The sequence below is a fragment of the Rhinopithecus roxellana genome, chromosome 16 (genome assembly GCF_007565055.1).
Source record: "Rhinopithecus roxellana isolate Shanxi Qingling chromosome 16, ASM756505v1, whole genome shotgun sequence".
NCBI lineage: Eukaryota > Metazoa > Chordata > Mammalia > Primates > Cercopithecidae > Rhinopithecus > Rhinopithecus roxellana.
The window spans coordinates 32,344,451-32,360,499 of NC_044564.1; the positions used below are offsets into that span (position 1 = coordinate 32,344,451).

The 16,049-nt window shown below is 40.5% G+C and overlaps 1 non-coding gene across 1 annotated transcript; it reads right to left on the reverse strand.

Annotated features, from left to right (window-relative positions):
- Nucleotides 1-15,196: 15,196 nt before the first annotated feature.
- Nucleotides 15,197-15,337, reverse strand: LOC115894125. The gene has a single exon (XR_004054160.1). It is a non-coding gene; the product is annotated as a U4 spliceosomal RNA (small nuclear RNA).
- Between the last annotated feature and the right edge of the window lie 712 nt (nt 15,338-16,049).

Consider the following 16,049-nt stretch of genomic DNA (forward strand, 5'->3'; position numbering starts at 1 on the left):
AGGTGATGGTTATGTTAACTAGTTTGATTTAATCATTTCACATTATATCCATACATCAAAATACCACAATGTACCCCATGAATGTATACCGTTATGATTTGTCAATTAAAATTAATACTAATTTTTTAAATGAAAAAAACTTCAGAAGAAAACAAAGCATAATGGAAAATAAAAGTGTTATGGAGAGGGAGGCTAGATCAAACAAGAACAGCAAATTGTTGAGGCCGGGTGCTAAAAACGAGGAGATTCATTATATTGTCTCGAGTTTGTTTGAAAATTTTCATATTTAAGGTTTATTTTTTAAAGATTAAATGTTAAATAAATAAAATAAATTTTAAAATGCTAAAACAATCCAACTTTTGTGCTTCAGTGGACACCATCAAAAAAGTGAAAAAGATAACCCACAGAATGGAAGAAAATATTTGCAAATTAAACCTCTGTTAAGGAAATTATATACCAAGTATATAAAGAATTCTTACAACTCAGTAATAAAAGGGCAACCCAGTTTTAAAATGGGCAAATGATTTGAATAGATAGTCCTCCAAAGATACACAAATAACCAATAAGCACATGAAGAGATGCTCAACTTCCGTAATCATTGAGGAAACACAAATGAAAACCACAACAGAATCCACGTCGCTCCCACTGGGAAGGCTATAATCAGGCAGGTAACAACAAGTATTGTCAAGGATGTGGAGTAGTTGGAACCCTAATAACACTGTTGATGGGAATGTAAAATGGTGTGGCTGCTTTGAGAAAACATCTGGCACTTCCCCAAAAGGTTAAACACAGACTTACCATATGATTCAATAATTCCATTCCTAGGTATATATCCAACAAAAGCAAAAACATATGTCCACCCAAGAATTTGTACACAAATGTTCATAGAAGCATTCAAAATAGCCACAAAAAAAGTGGAAACAACCCAAATGTTCATCAACTGATTAATGAATAAATAAAATGTGGCATATTAATACAATAGCATATTGTCTGGCAATTTTAAAAATGAGGTGTGTAGTTACGCTAAGTGAAAGAAATTAATCCCAAAAGATCACATATTGTATGAATTCTTTTATGTGAAATGTCCAAAACAGCTGGCAGAGTGGTTGGGGAGGAATGAGGAGTGATGGGTACACGGTTTCATTTGGGGATGATGAACATGTTCTAAATTTGATGGCTGTGATGGTTGCGTAACCCTGTGAATACACTAAAACCATTGAATTATACACTTTCAATTGTATGGTATACATCTGAAATGGTATACATTGAAATGGTACGGTATACATTGAATTATATGTCAACAGGTTGTTATAAGTAATAAAAGTAATCTCCTTTTTTTTTTCTTTAGAGACAGGATCTCACTCTGTCACCCAGGCTGGAGTACAGTGGCACAATCATAGCCCATAAAGACTGGAACTCCTGGGCTCAAGTGATCCTCCCGCCTCAACCTCCCAAAGCACTGGGATTGCAGATATGAGTCACTGTGTCCAGTCGAAAAGCAATATCTTAATCAAGTCTTGAGAAACACCCAGATCAGAAAATGTTAGAATGGGAAGAATTCCAGGTTTAGAGAAAAGATATTCAGTGGATTTTCAAGAGAACTTCCAGTTCTTAAATTTAGTTAATTAAAGTGATATTATTTAGTTTAAAAGGATTTAGAGTATATTTGCTCTTAAACTTGATTTATTAGAGAACTTAGTATCTGTTTTACTGTGGATATTTTAATAAAGAGTGGTCTTTGTATTTTCAGTTCTTGGGGTAGGAAAAGGTAGTAACTCCCATTATACTGGAATAATTTCAAATCACCGACTTGCACATACAACAGTGTGCTCTAACTACAATCTTGGATGAGGTATAAAACTCTCTGTAGCAGAATCTGTTAACCTAAACAAGCAAAAACACAACAAAAAGTTACTCACTTTGTATGTCCTTGATAATACGTTTAACACAAATTTAGAAGAAAAATGAAATATTGGTGAGATGCTATATTTTTACTTCAAAGCCCTGGAATTAGCACTTGGAGAGGTTCCCAAACATTATTTATGGTGTCAGTGACTCTGTTCTCAAACTGAAGTACCATTTTTGACCTAGATTTGAGATCAGGTACAATTAGTGAAGCAGCTGGGGGCATTTTTCAAACAGATCCAGATAATCAATTTCAAGTTGTAAGAGATGTTGCAATTTGGGATGGATAAGCCTATAGTCTCTTGGACATGGAGCGTGTCTCACTCAAAATGAATCAGTGTGTTTCAAAAACTGAACTTATTTCACTAAACACAAGTCCTCTTCAGATGATATATAAGATCTTCACTAACCATGACTTACAACTCATTTCCAGAGCCAAGAGTCATATTTTCCATCCCAAATTATTCTATAGCTTTCCAATCTCTTCTATTTTTGAGAATTCGCTTTAGAGAAACTATTATTTCCTATTTTTACTGGCTTTTCTGCCCACAAGTTTGTCCTGGTAAAAATGTAGGTTGCTTCAAAAAAATAACACACTGATTACATTTCATTTCGGAAAACTTCAACGCTAAGAACATCTCCCTACTCACACTTCATTCCCCTGAACATAGAACCAGACATGTCCCATTCCTGCCAGCAGAGGGAGGGGTAGAAGCCCTTTCAAGCAATACCATCAGCAATTTGTAATGCAAAAGCCCTCCCCCTGCCACCCCCAATTTTCTCACAATACTGTACTGGTCACATTTCTATTATATTTTTTCCAAAGGAAAATACGCATTTACCATTTTACTCAAAGTATAATTAAAATTACATTACCAAATCCATCAGACACACTTCAATTTACGTCTTGCTTTCAGTGGCATTAGATATAATCCCTTGTTGAAAAAAAATTTTTTGAGACAACGTCTCACTCTGTAGCCCAGGCCGGAGTGTGGTGGTCCAGTAACGGCTCACTGCAGCCTTGACCTCCCGGGCTCAAGCAATCCTCCCACCTCAGCCTCCCAAGTAGCTGGGACTACAGGTGCATGCCACCACGGCCAGCTAAGTTTTGTATTTTTTGTAGAGACGGGGTCTCACTATGTTGCCCAGGCTGCTCTTAAACTCCTAGGCTGAGGTAATCTTCCTGCCTCTAAAGTGCTGAAATTACAAACTTGAGACACTGAAGCCAGTGGAAACTTTTTCTTGTCTTCCCTGAACCTACCCAATCGTGGTTTTCCTCCTGCCTCTCTGGCCTTGCCTCTTCAGCCTCCTTTGATAATGACCCCTCTTCTGCCTGACTTCCAAGTGTTTGGCTCTACAGGCTCTGTTTAAAATGAGTCTCTTGGCTGGGCACAGTGGTTCATGCCTGTAATCCCAGCACTTTGGAAGGCCAAGGCAGGTGGATCACGAGGTCAAGAGATCGAGACCATCCTGGCCAACACGGTGAAACCCCATCTCTATTAAAAATACAAAAACATTAGCTGGGCATGGTGGCGCACACCTGTAGTCCCAGCTACTCGGGACCTGGGAGGCGGAGGCTGCAGTCACTTGTTCCAGCCTAGTGACCGAGCAAGACTCCATCTCAAAAAAATAAAATAAATAAAGTAAAATGAGTCTCTTAACCTACCCCGCTTCTCCTCCTCGTCCTCCTCTTCCTCCTCCTCCTCCTCTTTTCCCTGTCTCAGCCAGGAGCATTTTAACTTCTTATATTCTCTCCACATCCAATCAGCCTCCTTTCTAACCTTCACTCTCATCCCCTCTTTCTCCTCTTTTCCGTGTCTCAGCCAGGAGCATTTTAACTTCTTATACTCTCTCCACATCCAATGATCCTCATTCCTAGCCTTCATTCTTTCATCTCCGTTAATTTTAGAGTAAGGAAGTCCAGGGAAGGGGGTGTTGGTATTGTCATTCCATCTCTCACCTCCCCTTTCAGCCACTCAGCTTCTTCCATAGAGAACCTTGTCATGGACAGAAAGTTTTGTTTCTTGAAACCTGTGTCTTATGAGATTTCAAGCAAATTTCACTTAGCTTTTAAAATTGTGCCACACCTCTTGTAATTCTCCTTGAGAAACAATAAGAGGGAGAGCCAGCACTCCTCTTGGGATAAGGGCGAAGGCTCAGGAGCCCAAATGCCTGGGTTCTAGTCCAGACTCTGCACGTGGGACTTGATCTCTCTGTGCAAAAGTTGTCTGATCTGGGAAATGGATCGATAATAGTACAAATGAGGTGTCACACAGTAAGTGTTAGCTCTGATCATTATAATAGACTTCTATTACTGGATTAAGTAAATAAAGCCTCACAGGGGCTTGAAAGACATGAAAGACAGAGGCTGCCAGGGAACAAGAATAAAGCATTTCAATTCACCTTTCGTTTAAGTCTGAGGTTTCTTAAACTAGAGCCTCATTAAAACCCTAGGAACATCACTTCTCTTATTTGGAGCCTCTCGGGCAACCCCTGAGTCCTACTACGTCTGGACTGTAAACTTTGTGGGGGGTGGCAGCAGCCTGGCAGGCAGAGCAGGATTGTGAGGGAGCCAGGAAACCTCCAGGGCAGCCCTGCAGGATGCCACCGCCACAGCTCAGCTTCATTCCATGTGAAATGGAGCCCACTCAGCCAGGAGGAACAAGGTGCTTCCTGCAACAAAGCAAGCAGCCAGGACCGAAGGCTTAAGGACCCAAAGAACCCAACCAGAAAGGGGGCAGTCTTGGAAGAAATTCTAAATATAATGCAGTAATAGAAACTGTTATTTGCCTGCTCTGACATTCATTATTTCTTCCTCTCTATTCACAGAATCCCCCTTTTTACCTGGGCTCAGTGCTACCTATAAAGAGTGCATTTCCTGGGATCTTTTGGGGTTGGCTGTGGCTATGCATCTAAATTTTGACCAATGGAGTATAAGCAGCATTGAGCTTACACTCACCTGTCTTCTTCCTTCCTGCTGCCCGGAATGCAGACACAATGGCTGGAGCTCCAAGCAGCCATCTTGGGCCAAGAAACCTGTGCTATGCCGAGGCAGAGAGACAGGAGCATACGTCCCCCATGATTCTGTGCAAGTACCATCCACAGAACTTTCTACTTTCAGAGTTCTTTACGAGAGTGAGAAATAAACTTCAAACTCATTTAATTGTTATTTTTTTGGTTATTTTTTGGTTTTGTTATTTTGGTTTTCTGATACGTGCACACAAATGTAATCCCAAAGAATACAGAAATTCTTTCTATTGTTATTGTTGTTTTTGGTTTTCTGTTATTTTTTGTTATTGTTATTTTTGGTTTTCTGATACGTGCATACAAATGTAATCCCAATTGTTATTTTTTGGTTTTCTGATACGTGCACACAAATGTAATCCCAAAGAATACAGAAATTCCACACAAGTATTATCTAATAAGTTTTTTTAAGTTTATGAGTGCACAGCATAATCAGGGAAACTAAATACTTCATGTTGGCTCCTTAGAAGGGGCTAGTGAATATCCCAAGCGGAATATAAGAGATAAATAGGAACCTTACCTAATAATAAAAGAATGATGTCCACAGGAAGATTTTTTTAATCTTAAATGTGTATGCACTTAATATGACAGCTTCAAATTATGTAAAGCAAAAAGCAATCAAACTGAAAAAGAGAGACAAATCCACAATCAAAGTTGGAGATTTTGACTGGGTGCGGTGGCTCACGTCTGCAATCCCAACACTTTGGGAGGCCAAGGTGGGAGGACTGCTTGAGGTCAGGAGTTTGAGACCAGCCTGGCCAACAGGGTGAAACCCCATCTCTACTAAATATACAAAAATTAGCCAGGTGGGGTGGTGCGTACCTGTAATCCCAGCTACTCGGGAGGCTGAGGCAGGAGAATCACTTGCACCTGGGAGGCAGAGGTTGCAGAGAGCTGAGATCATGCCACTGGATTATAACCTGTGCAAAAAAAAAAAAAAGTTGGAGATTTTAACAACCTCTCCTCTCTTAGTATAGTAACTGTTATGGGCTGAATTGTGCCCCCCCCCCCCCACCAAAATTCATATGTTGAAGTCCTAACCCCACTCAGTCCCACAGAGTGCAACTGTATTTGGAGACAGAGATTTTAAAGCATTAATTCAGCTAAATGAGGTCATTAGGGCAGGCCTAATCTAACATGCAAGTTTCATGTCCTTTTGGCCTCACCTCTGGGTCACCAGTTCTGTGCAAACTCCAACCAGCTTTACGCAGGTGCATCTGACAGTACCCCACCTCCCCTATGCCAGGAGCCTTTCACTCCCCGCCCAACGGCTCCTCTGCTAATGCCACAACATGAGACACCTACTGGACATTCACACATGCAACCCTGAAGTGCAAAGGAGTTGACACTCTCGGAACAACTCTTCCCCAATGGAGGACAGAAACCAAAACCCAATGTGCTTTCCTGGGGATGGTTCTGGGGCACCCTCCATTGTCTTTAGCCAGGGGTGGTGACCAACATGATAAGGAAGCACGCATTGGCACTCCCTCCTTCCCTGCTTCACTCCCCAGCCCTTCACCCCTGCTCCAGGAATCACATTCCCAAATCAGCTGCTCAGACTCAAGCCTAGGCTCAGGCTCTGCTTTTAAGGAAACCCAGGAGCATGAGCCAGGACAGCATATGACCTATCAAGGTGTCTTCTTTTAGATAAAAAGATAACAGATGCACACTAAGTCTGTATCTGCTCTTAACCAGTCACACCAACTCTCTCCCTCAAGGGGTCTGCTCAAAGACATAGTTTTGAAGGCTGAGGCTGGAATCGTATTGGCCCCTGGATGTGAGGTGTTGCCCTCATAGAGGTCCTGCAGTCTGTCCCTTCCTCGATGAGCAACCTGACCTACAGGTCAAGCCTCAACACCCAGAGCAGGGACCAGGGGACACATTGTTTTGTCCCTTTGCAGACTGTCTTCAGTGAGCCCTACTTGCACCTCCTGCCACTGCCTGCTGCTGGGGGATGCTTAAGACAGAGCCTATGAAAATTGCTATTGAGTCATCTATGATGAAGAAATAGATGTCCTCAACATCTCACAGTGTTCCCTGTTTAAGGTCCAATGGGGAAAACCTCATAGGTCACAGAGACAGGAATGGATATGCTCTCCTGAGAAGCCTTTTAGGGTTTACCTTACAATAAATTATTATGTTTTCCCTTCTGCCCTAGCTGCTAGGGAGCCTGCAGCCACAGCAACTTAAGACGGCTACTGAAATGTGCTCTGCGCCCTAACCCTACCCCTGGGCTTCATCTTATTTTCCTCACTGTGCTTTCTTTTATCCCATTTTCTCAATTATTTTGTCTTCTTACACACATCTTTGGAAGCTGCCACAAGTCCTCTTTTAGGATCTATATAAGGCATAAATAATTAAGAAGGGATAGGGATGAGGGAGGCAGCCCAATGAGATAAAGAATGCAAAAAAGTAAAGGTTGAATAGGCATCACTCTAAAGATGATATACAAGTAGCCAACAAGCATATGACAAGATGTTCAATATCACTAATCCATGGAAAAACGCAAAACAAAACCACAACGTCACCCTACACCCATGAGCACGTCTACTATTAAAAACAGAAAACATAATAACAAGTGTTGGTGAGGATATGGAGAAACTGGAACCCTTGTGTGCTGTTGGTGGGAATGTAAAATGGTGTCATTGCTATAGAAAACAATATGGCAGTTCTTCAAAAGACTAAAAATAAAATTACCATATCATCCAGCAATCCCACATCTAGGTATATACTCAAAATAATGGAAAGCAGGATCGCAAAGAGATACTTGCAGCGGAGTGCAGTGGCTCACGCCTGTAATCCCAACACTTTGAGAAGCCAAGGCAGCTGGATCACATAAGGTCAGAAATTGGAGACCAGCCTGGCCAACATGGTGAAACCCCACCTTTACCAAAAATACAAAAAAATTGCCCCAGCATGGTAGTGTGTGCCTGTAGTTCCAGCTACTAAGGAGGCGGAGGCAGGAGAATCGCTTGAACCTGGGAGGTGGAGGTTGCAGTGAGCCTAGATCGCGCCACTGCACTCCAGCCTGAGTGACAGAGCAAGACTCTGCCTCAAAAAAAAAAAAAAAAAAAACAGATATTTGCACACCCATGTCAAGAGGCGGAAGCAAGCCAAGTGTCCATCAACAGATGAATGGATAAACAAAACGTGGTACATAATATGAGGGAATATTGTTTAGCCTTAAAAAGGAAAGAAATTCTAACACATGCGACAACATGGATGAACGTTGAGGACATTCTGCTAAATGAAATAAGCCAGTCACAAAAAGACAAATACTGTAAGTTTATATGAAGTATCTAAAGTTGTCAAATTTATAGACACAGAAACTAGAAGGGTGGTTGCCAGTAGTTGGAAGGATGGAGAAATGGAGAATTGTTGTTTAATGCATTTCAGTTTTACAAGATGAATCTGGAGATTGACTGTACAACAATGTGAATGTACTTAACACTATGGAGCTGTACACTCAAAATGGTTAAGATGATAAATTTCATGTTATATTTAATCACAATTTTCTTAAAGTAAAGGCAAGAAAGACAAGCTTATTTTTACACAATTTTTCCCCAGCATATATCCTGATGTCAAGTTGAAAGGAGCTGGTGGTTTCATTTGGAATCTGTCCCATCCCCACCCCAGCCTTTCAGGAGAGATAGGGAGTATTTTACATCTAACCAGTGAGAATAAAAATAATCACCTAGCTTGGAGGTAAATAAATATTCAAGATTTGAACAAAGAATCCTTTCACTTGGATAATTATTCTTAGGTGTTCTTTTTCCTAAGTAAGATTGCCCCAAAACTGTAATTGTTCATCTTGAATATGTAATCAGAACCACATTTGTGAGACAGAATTTTTTTTCTTTCAACTTCTCTCTCAACATCTACTCCCTTGTTCTAGTCTGCTTATGACAATGTACCTCCCACACGCAACTAAAGAAGCAAAAATGTCAAGTGTTTTATATTAAGGATCCAGATTACTGAACAGACTGTGTCACTAAAGCATGTTAATAGTATAAGCAGAGGGAAATATAGGTTAGTGAGTCAACCCTTTTCTAGTTCATCTGAGGCCAAGCAGTCTTTTCAGATGATTCATGTTTTGTTCAGTCTTGGCTAAGTGATTCTTCCTTTCCCTCCCAGCCTAAAGGCCATGCTAATGGGAGGTTCCCATGCCATGGTTTTTGAAATTTTGTATGAAGTTAAAACAAAGATAAGTTTCATTCAGATGTCTGCTTTTAATGTCATGTGATAAAATCCGGAGTTAAGAAATGAAATCAAGGATAAATGTATAAAGTGAGTTTTCTGTCAAATTAAAAAGTAAAGAATGGCTTGCTACACCCAGCATACATCACCTCACACCCAAGTGTAAGAACTGAGTTAAATTTAAATGATGATCACTTAATGACTTGCCCTGTCACCCTAGGAAACCCTTTGGCTTTCATCTTATTTTTCCTACCCATAAAATTATAAATAAGACATACTTTCTTTTTTTTTTTTTGAGATGGAATTTCACTCTTGTTGCCCAGACTGGAGTGCAATGGTGCCATCTCGGCTCACTGCAACCTCCGCCTCCCAGGTTCAAGCGATCCTCCTGCCTCAACCTGCTGAGTAGCTGGGATTACAGGCACCCGCCACCATGCCCAGCTAATTTTTTGTATTTTTAGTAGAGACAGGGTTTCACCATGTTGACCAGGCTGGTCTCGAACTCCTGACATCAGGTGGTCCACCTGCCTCAGCCTCCCAAAGTGCTGGGATTACAGGCGTGAGCCACCGCACCCAGCCTAAATAAGACATACTTCTGATTCAAGATCTCCAATGCTGTTTAAAGGAGAGATGTACCAGGAACTCTCAAAAGCCTTGAAGTAGCCATAGACTGGTAGACTGGGAAAAGCCTCATTAACCAGCTCCACAACCATGGCAGTCAAGAGGTCTTCTCCATTTCGGCCCATGGTGGGGAAGGATTCCATTCCACTCATGTAGGGCTGTGTTCCTACAAATGGTCCACATACACAGGTGCTCTCCAAAGGTCTATCAAGCAGTGTTTGATAATTCCACCATTTCAGGGGCAAATGTGATCAAATAATTTTGTTTACATAGATCTTAGAAATTTGAAATGGAATATTAAATTCTGTTGATTTTCACAGACATCATAATACAACCTTAATAGTCATTAAGGATGACTTTGTCTACATTATAAAAGCTCTACAGGCGAGGCATGGTGGCTCACGCCTGTAATCCCAACACTTTGGGAAGCCAAGGTGGGTGGATCACTTGAGGTCAGATGTTTGAGACCAGTCCCGCCAAAATGGTGAAACCCGGTCTCTACTGAAAATACGAAGATTAGCCGGGCATGGTGGTGAGCGCCTGTAGTCCCAGCTACTCAGGAGGCTGAGGCAGAAGGATCACTTGAAACCAGGAGGTGGAGTTTGCAGTAAGCCGAGATTGCACTGCTGCACTCCAGCTTGGGTGACAGAGTGAGATTGTCTAAAAAAAAAAAAAAAAAAAAAAAACACACACACAAGGTTTTACAGACACTACAAACATTTTGTTGTTTAATTTCTCTTGGAGTATTTTTACCTCACTAGCACATTACTATTAATGGAATATGGTAATATCTAAAATGGTGGTTGGATGGGAATAGACCTTAAGATTAAATAATTATCATCTAATACCACCAGCACCTCTGTAGCTTTTTGCAGTTTACAACTGTTTTCATCTTCATTTTACCCACACCATGGGAGAGACAGAGAAAGTATTCTCCAATTATTAAGAAGAAACTAAGTTCTAAAAGTTTAAGTGATATGTTTCCCAAGAAGAGATAGCTTCTGATGCATTAATAGTAACTCTATTAAAATTTGGAATATAATTTCAGGGGAGACAAAGAAGCTATAATTTTTTTTTGCAAAAATCCATGATCAAGAGAAATTTGTTTTTATTTTGTACTGATGATGAGGTACTGAGTTCATTAAGCAGATATCAAAAAAATTTTTGTTTTATTAACATTCTGTTAATTCAGAACATTCTGTTTTTGGATTATTTCAAGCATAAAAATTTATATTTTCAAAAAAGTATCATTCCATGATACCAATAATGCAGAGTAAAGATAATGTTTATTATTTCAGTTGGGCCTCCTCCGTGGTTCTCAAATGAATTGTCTTACCTATTCATTCAGAGCCAAAATTTCTCAAGTTATAATAGGAAAAAAGCACACGAGGACATCCTAAGAAGAGCAGCCTATGGTGCAAACATCGGGTTGTGGGTTGACTCTTCTCTTAACAGTTGATGGTTTTCTTCATTGTTTCAAGAATAAAATCAACGTGTGTTGTTGGGCATATTTTTACATCATATGCAAAGGCTGGAAAGGTTAAGAATGACCTTCCAGGGCTGAATGAAGCCAGACTGTAGTAGGGAACCTTCTCCTTTCCAACATCTGTGTGATGCTGGCTGATTTAGCCCGATGGAGCACTGAACACACTTCGCCAGTGAGCTCTGCCCCTCACTTCTGTAAATGCCAGCACCATCTGACGGAGTTCCTTGGCGCTTGCTGCAGTTCCTCATGACTTAACATTGTGATCTGGTATTCTCAAAATTAGTAGAAGTAGGCCAGATGTGGTGGCTCACGCCTATAATCTCAGCACTTTGGGGGGCCGAGGCTGGCAGATCACCTGAGGTCAGGAGTTCGAGACCAGCCTGGTCAACATGGTGAGACCCTGTCTCTATTGAAAATACAAAAATTAGCCGGGCATGGTGGCTCATGCCTGTAATCCCAGCTACTCAGGAGGCTGAGGCAGGAGAATCGCTTCAACCAGGGAGGTAGAGGTTGTGGTGAGCCGAGATGGCACCATTGCACTCCAGCCTGATCAACAAGAGCAAAACTCCATCTCAATAAATAAATCAATTAGTAGAAGTCAAAGGAAATAAAACGACAAGGTGTTAACCTGTAATTTAGGGTTTTTTCAAGCTGTGCATAGACACTTCTGTGAATGATTCCAAACAATATCAACCCTTCCACTAATATGAAACCTTTATCATTTTTATGGTCAGTTTTTTTATTCTGCTTTATTGTTATTATTTTAATATTTGTGACAAACATTTTTTAATTAACTGAAAGTTGTTTTGTTTTTCGTTTTTTTTTTTGAAACAGTCTCACTCTGGTCACCCAGGCTGGAGTGCAGTGGCACGACCTCGGCTCACTGTAGCTTCTGCCTCCTGGGTTCAAGTAGTTCTCCTGCCTCAGCCTCCTGAGTAGCTGCAATTACAGGAGTGCACCACCACGCCCAGCTAATTTTTGTATTTTTAGTAGAGTTGGGGTTTTACCATGTTGGCCAGGCTGGTCTTGATCTCCTGGCCTCAACTGATTCACCAGCCTTGGCCTCCCAAACTGCTTGGATTACAGACGTGAGCCACCATGCCCAGCCAACTGAAATATTTTTATCCGCGTTTCTTCAGACTTTTGTATGAAGGGCCTACAGCGGGGAACAAAATTGAGAAATACTATATAGGGGTTTGCAAACTAGGCCACAGGGAACACTCACTTATCCATGAGATGGACCAACACGTTTTATACTAAAATACTACAATGACAATTCATCTTTTACGAATCCACAGAAGAATAATGTTTCTAGACAGAATTTTCTCAAGATGATGTTTTTATTCCAGACATTTTCTAAATTTTTTGACAGCTGCCAATCTTGTCTGCAAATGAGTATCACCAGTAAATGATTAAAACAATAAGCTGATAAAATAATATTTCCTGAATATTTTAATAATGTATTTTTTCAAATATGTATAGGTTTAAAACTTCTTTTTTTTTTTTTTTGAGATTAAGTCTCACTTTGTCATCCAGGTTGGAGTACAATGGTGCGATCTCGGCTCCCTGCAACTTCCACCTCCCGGGTTCAAGCAATTCTCTTGCTTCAGCCTCCTGAGTAGCTGGGACTACAGGTGCAAGCCACCATGCCCAGCTAATTTTTGTATTTTTATTAGAGACAGGGTTTCACCATATTGGCCAGGCTGCTCTTGAACTCCTGAATTCATAATTCACCCTTCTCGGCCTCCCAAGGTGCTGGGATTCTAGGCGTGAGCCACTGCTTTTTCTCTGGTAAAATTACTTCTAGTTGACATGACAGAAATAAATGTCAATATATTTCAGTATATTCTATAAAAATGCCATGGCTTATAGTTCCATTTAAAAAAATCATTCTAGAAATTATGCTAGGTAAAAATCTTAACCCTCTCCTGGGCAAAAAGAAAATATTATAAATGAAGTAATAAAGGATAAATTGGGGGTAAATCACAAACAAATATACAAAGAGGTTTTTATAATTCAATAAGAAAAAAATGAACCAACAGAAAAAATGGAGAAGGATATGAATAAGTATCATTACCCAGCTACAAATACACAAGTCTTTGGTGATTCCTATAACAGAAAATAGTGAACTTGACAGAGCAACACTGACAGCTCCTTAGAGTCTTTCATGGCTTATAGTAAATATCTACTGAGTCTATTCAATACCTTCTCACTCTAAATCCATGTCCAACAAGCAATCTTCTGATTGATAAATTGTTTTCTCAGGTTTTTGGAGCCTGAAATGAGATGGGTTGGATTGTAAATCACAAATGCATGAATTATCTCTGAGACTTATACATCAATCTTATATTAAAATATTTTGTATGGATATTTTTAGACAACAAAATACTTTTATCTATTGTAAGTCTGGTTTTGAATCACTTCTCTAGGCCTGAACAACCCGAGATAGGCTGATAGAAATCAAGTTTATGGACTTGCAAAGCCAAGAATCAAAACTTTTACATGTTGACTACAAATAGATAAAAACCACTAACCATTACAAAATGACGGATAAATTGGACTTCATTGCAATTTTATGTACAAGACAGATACAAGAATGTTTATAGCAGCATTATTTTCATTAAAACCCCAAACTAGAAGCATCTGAAATGTCCATCAAGAGTAAAACGGTGCCAGGCATAGTGACTCACCCCTGTAATTCCAACACTTTGGGAGGCTGAGGCGGGAGGATCACTTGAGCTCAAGAGTTCAAGACTAGCCTGGGCAACACAACCAAACCTCATCTCTACTAAAATTTTTAAAAATTAGCGTGGCATGGTGGCCCATGCCTATAGTCCCAGTTACTCAGGAGGCGGAGGCAAGAGAATCACTTGAGAGCAGAAGTTGGAGGCTGAAGTGAGCTATGATCATGCCACTGCACTCCAGCCTGCACAACAGGGCAAGGCCCTGTCTCAAAAAAAAAAAAAAAAATGGATAAATTGAGGCATAGTCACAATGAAATACTACACAACAATGAAAAAGAAGCCATTGGCCAAGTGTAGTGGCTCACGTCTCCAATCCCAGCATTTTGGAGGCTGAGGTGGGTGGATCACTTGAAGTCAGAAGGTCAAGACCAGCCTGGCCAACATAGTGAAACCCCATCTCCACTAAAAATACAAAAATTAGCCAGGCATGGTGGTGCATGCTTAAAATCCCAACTGCTTGGAAGACTGAGGCAAGAGAATTTCTTGAACCCAGGAGGCGGAAGTTGCAGTGAGCTGAGATCACGCCATTGCACTCCAGCCTGGGTGACAGAACAAGACTCCATCTCAAAAAAAAAAAAAAAAAAAAAAAATGAAGAAACCATTGCAATTCACAGCAACAAGGACGATGTAATGTTGATCAAAAGACAGTAATCTCTAAAGCTTTCATTTGTATATTTCCCCAAAACAGACAAAAATTCATCTGCTATAGGTCAGAATAGTGGCAATTTTTTGGTATCAATTATTTGATAATTGATATCAGCTTGAAGAGGGCATAAGGCAGCCCATTGGAGGCCTAGAAAGGTGCTATGTCATGATCTGAGTAGTGGTTACAGGGCTACATCCACATATAGATTTTCATTGAGTTGTAACCTTTAGGTGTGTGTTTATATAATTTATACCTCAATAAAATAAATTTTTAGTTTTTAAAGCTTTCAACACCTGGAATAAGGAGTTATATTGTCCAGTAATTTTTTTTTTTTTTTTTTTTTTTTTTTTTTTTTTTTTTTTTTTGCTCAGTTTCCATAGAGGTGGAGGTTGCAATGAGCCGAGATCATACAACTGCACTCCAGCCTGGGCAACAGAGCAAGACTCCGTCTCAAAAAAAAAAAAAAAAAAAAAAAAAAAAAAAAAAAAAACCTATTTTGGAAGAAAATACCTATTAAGAAGCTTGTTGAGGAAGAGAATGTAAAGACATGAATCAGGAGTCAAGGCAACCAAAGGCTATTTTGCCAAGTCAAAAATTGCCAGTGTCAAAGGTATGTCAAATCATCCTGGTGAGGTATTGGGAATAGTTTTCAATTATCAATGATCGCGCCTCAGACAAACCTCATTGGCTGCTATACTGCCACTGCACAAAGTCTGCCTAGTAAGTTTCATGTGTGCATTCACTAATGTAGAAAGTATTGGAGACTAAGCAACTAATCATAATTATATAGTGATGTTCTGCTGGGAAAACCTTGAGACTCTGTGAAGAGAAATGCCTCCTTTGTGTATGTTAGTGTATGGTTTACAAGGGGAAAATTTCTAGTAAGATGCCAATAGTCCAATCCTGCTTGTATAGGAGCTACAACTTATCTGGGAGGTATTGGAAAATGGAGGTGAAGCCAAAGGGAGATGAAGAAGCCAAAGGGGTGAGTCATGTTGTCTCCAAGACAGAATGAACTCCACGGACTTTCCCAACCTTTCTCCTACCAGAAAGTCAAAGCTCTGGAAAGAGGGGCTGCAGAGGAAGGTGCCCACCCAGAGGCACATCTTCCAAGTACCAGGGACTCAGAGACCTGCGGGGACTCTCAGGAACCTGAGAGTGAAGAGGGCTAGCCAGGGAAAGGTTGGAATTTGGCGCCCCCTACAGGACAAATTTATGCCCAAGAAGACACTGCTGGAAGTAAACCAAGTCACCCAGAATCTCTAAGGACATTTGCTTACGCAAGGGCAATTCTGCCAGACGTGCATCCCCCAGGCCCAAGAGCACCTGTACAACGTGGAAGCGGCCTAGTGCAGAAAGCTGGCATCCCAGAGGAGAGATGAGGAACTCTCCATGGATCTAGACCTCACTGGGTGGACCTGGAGAT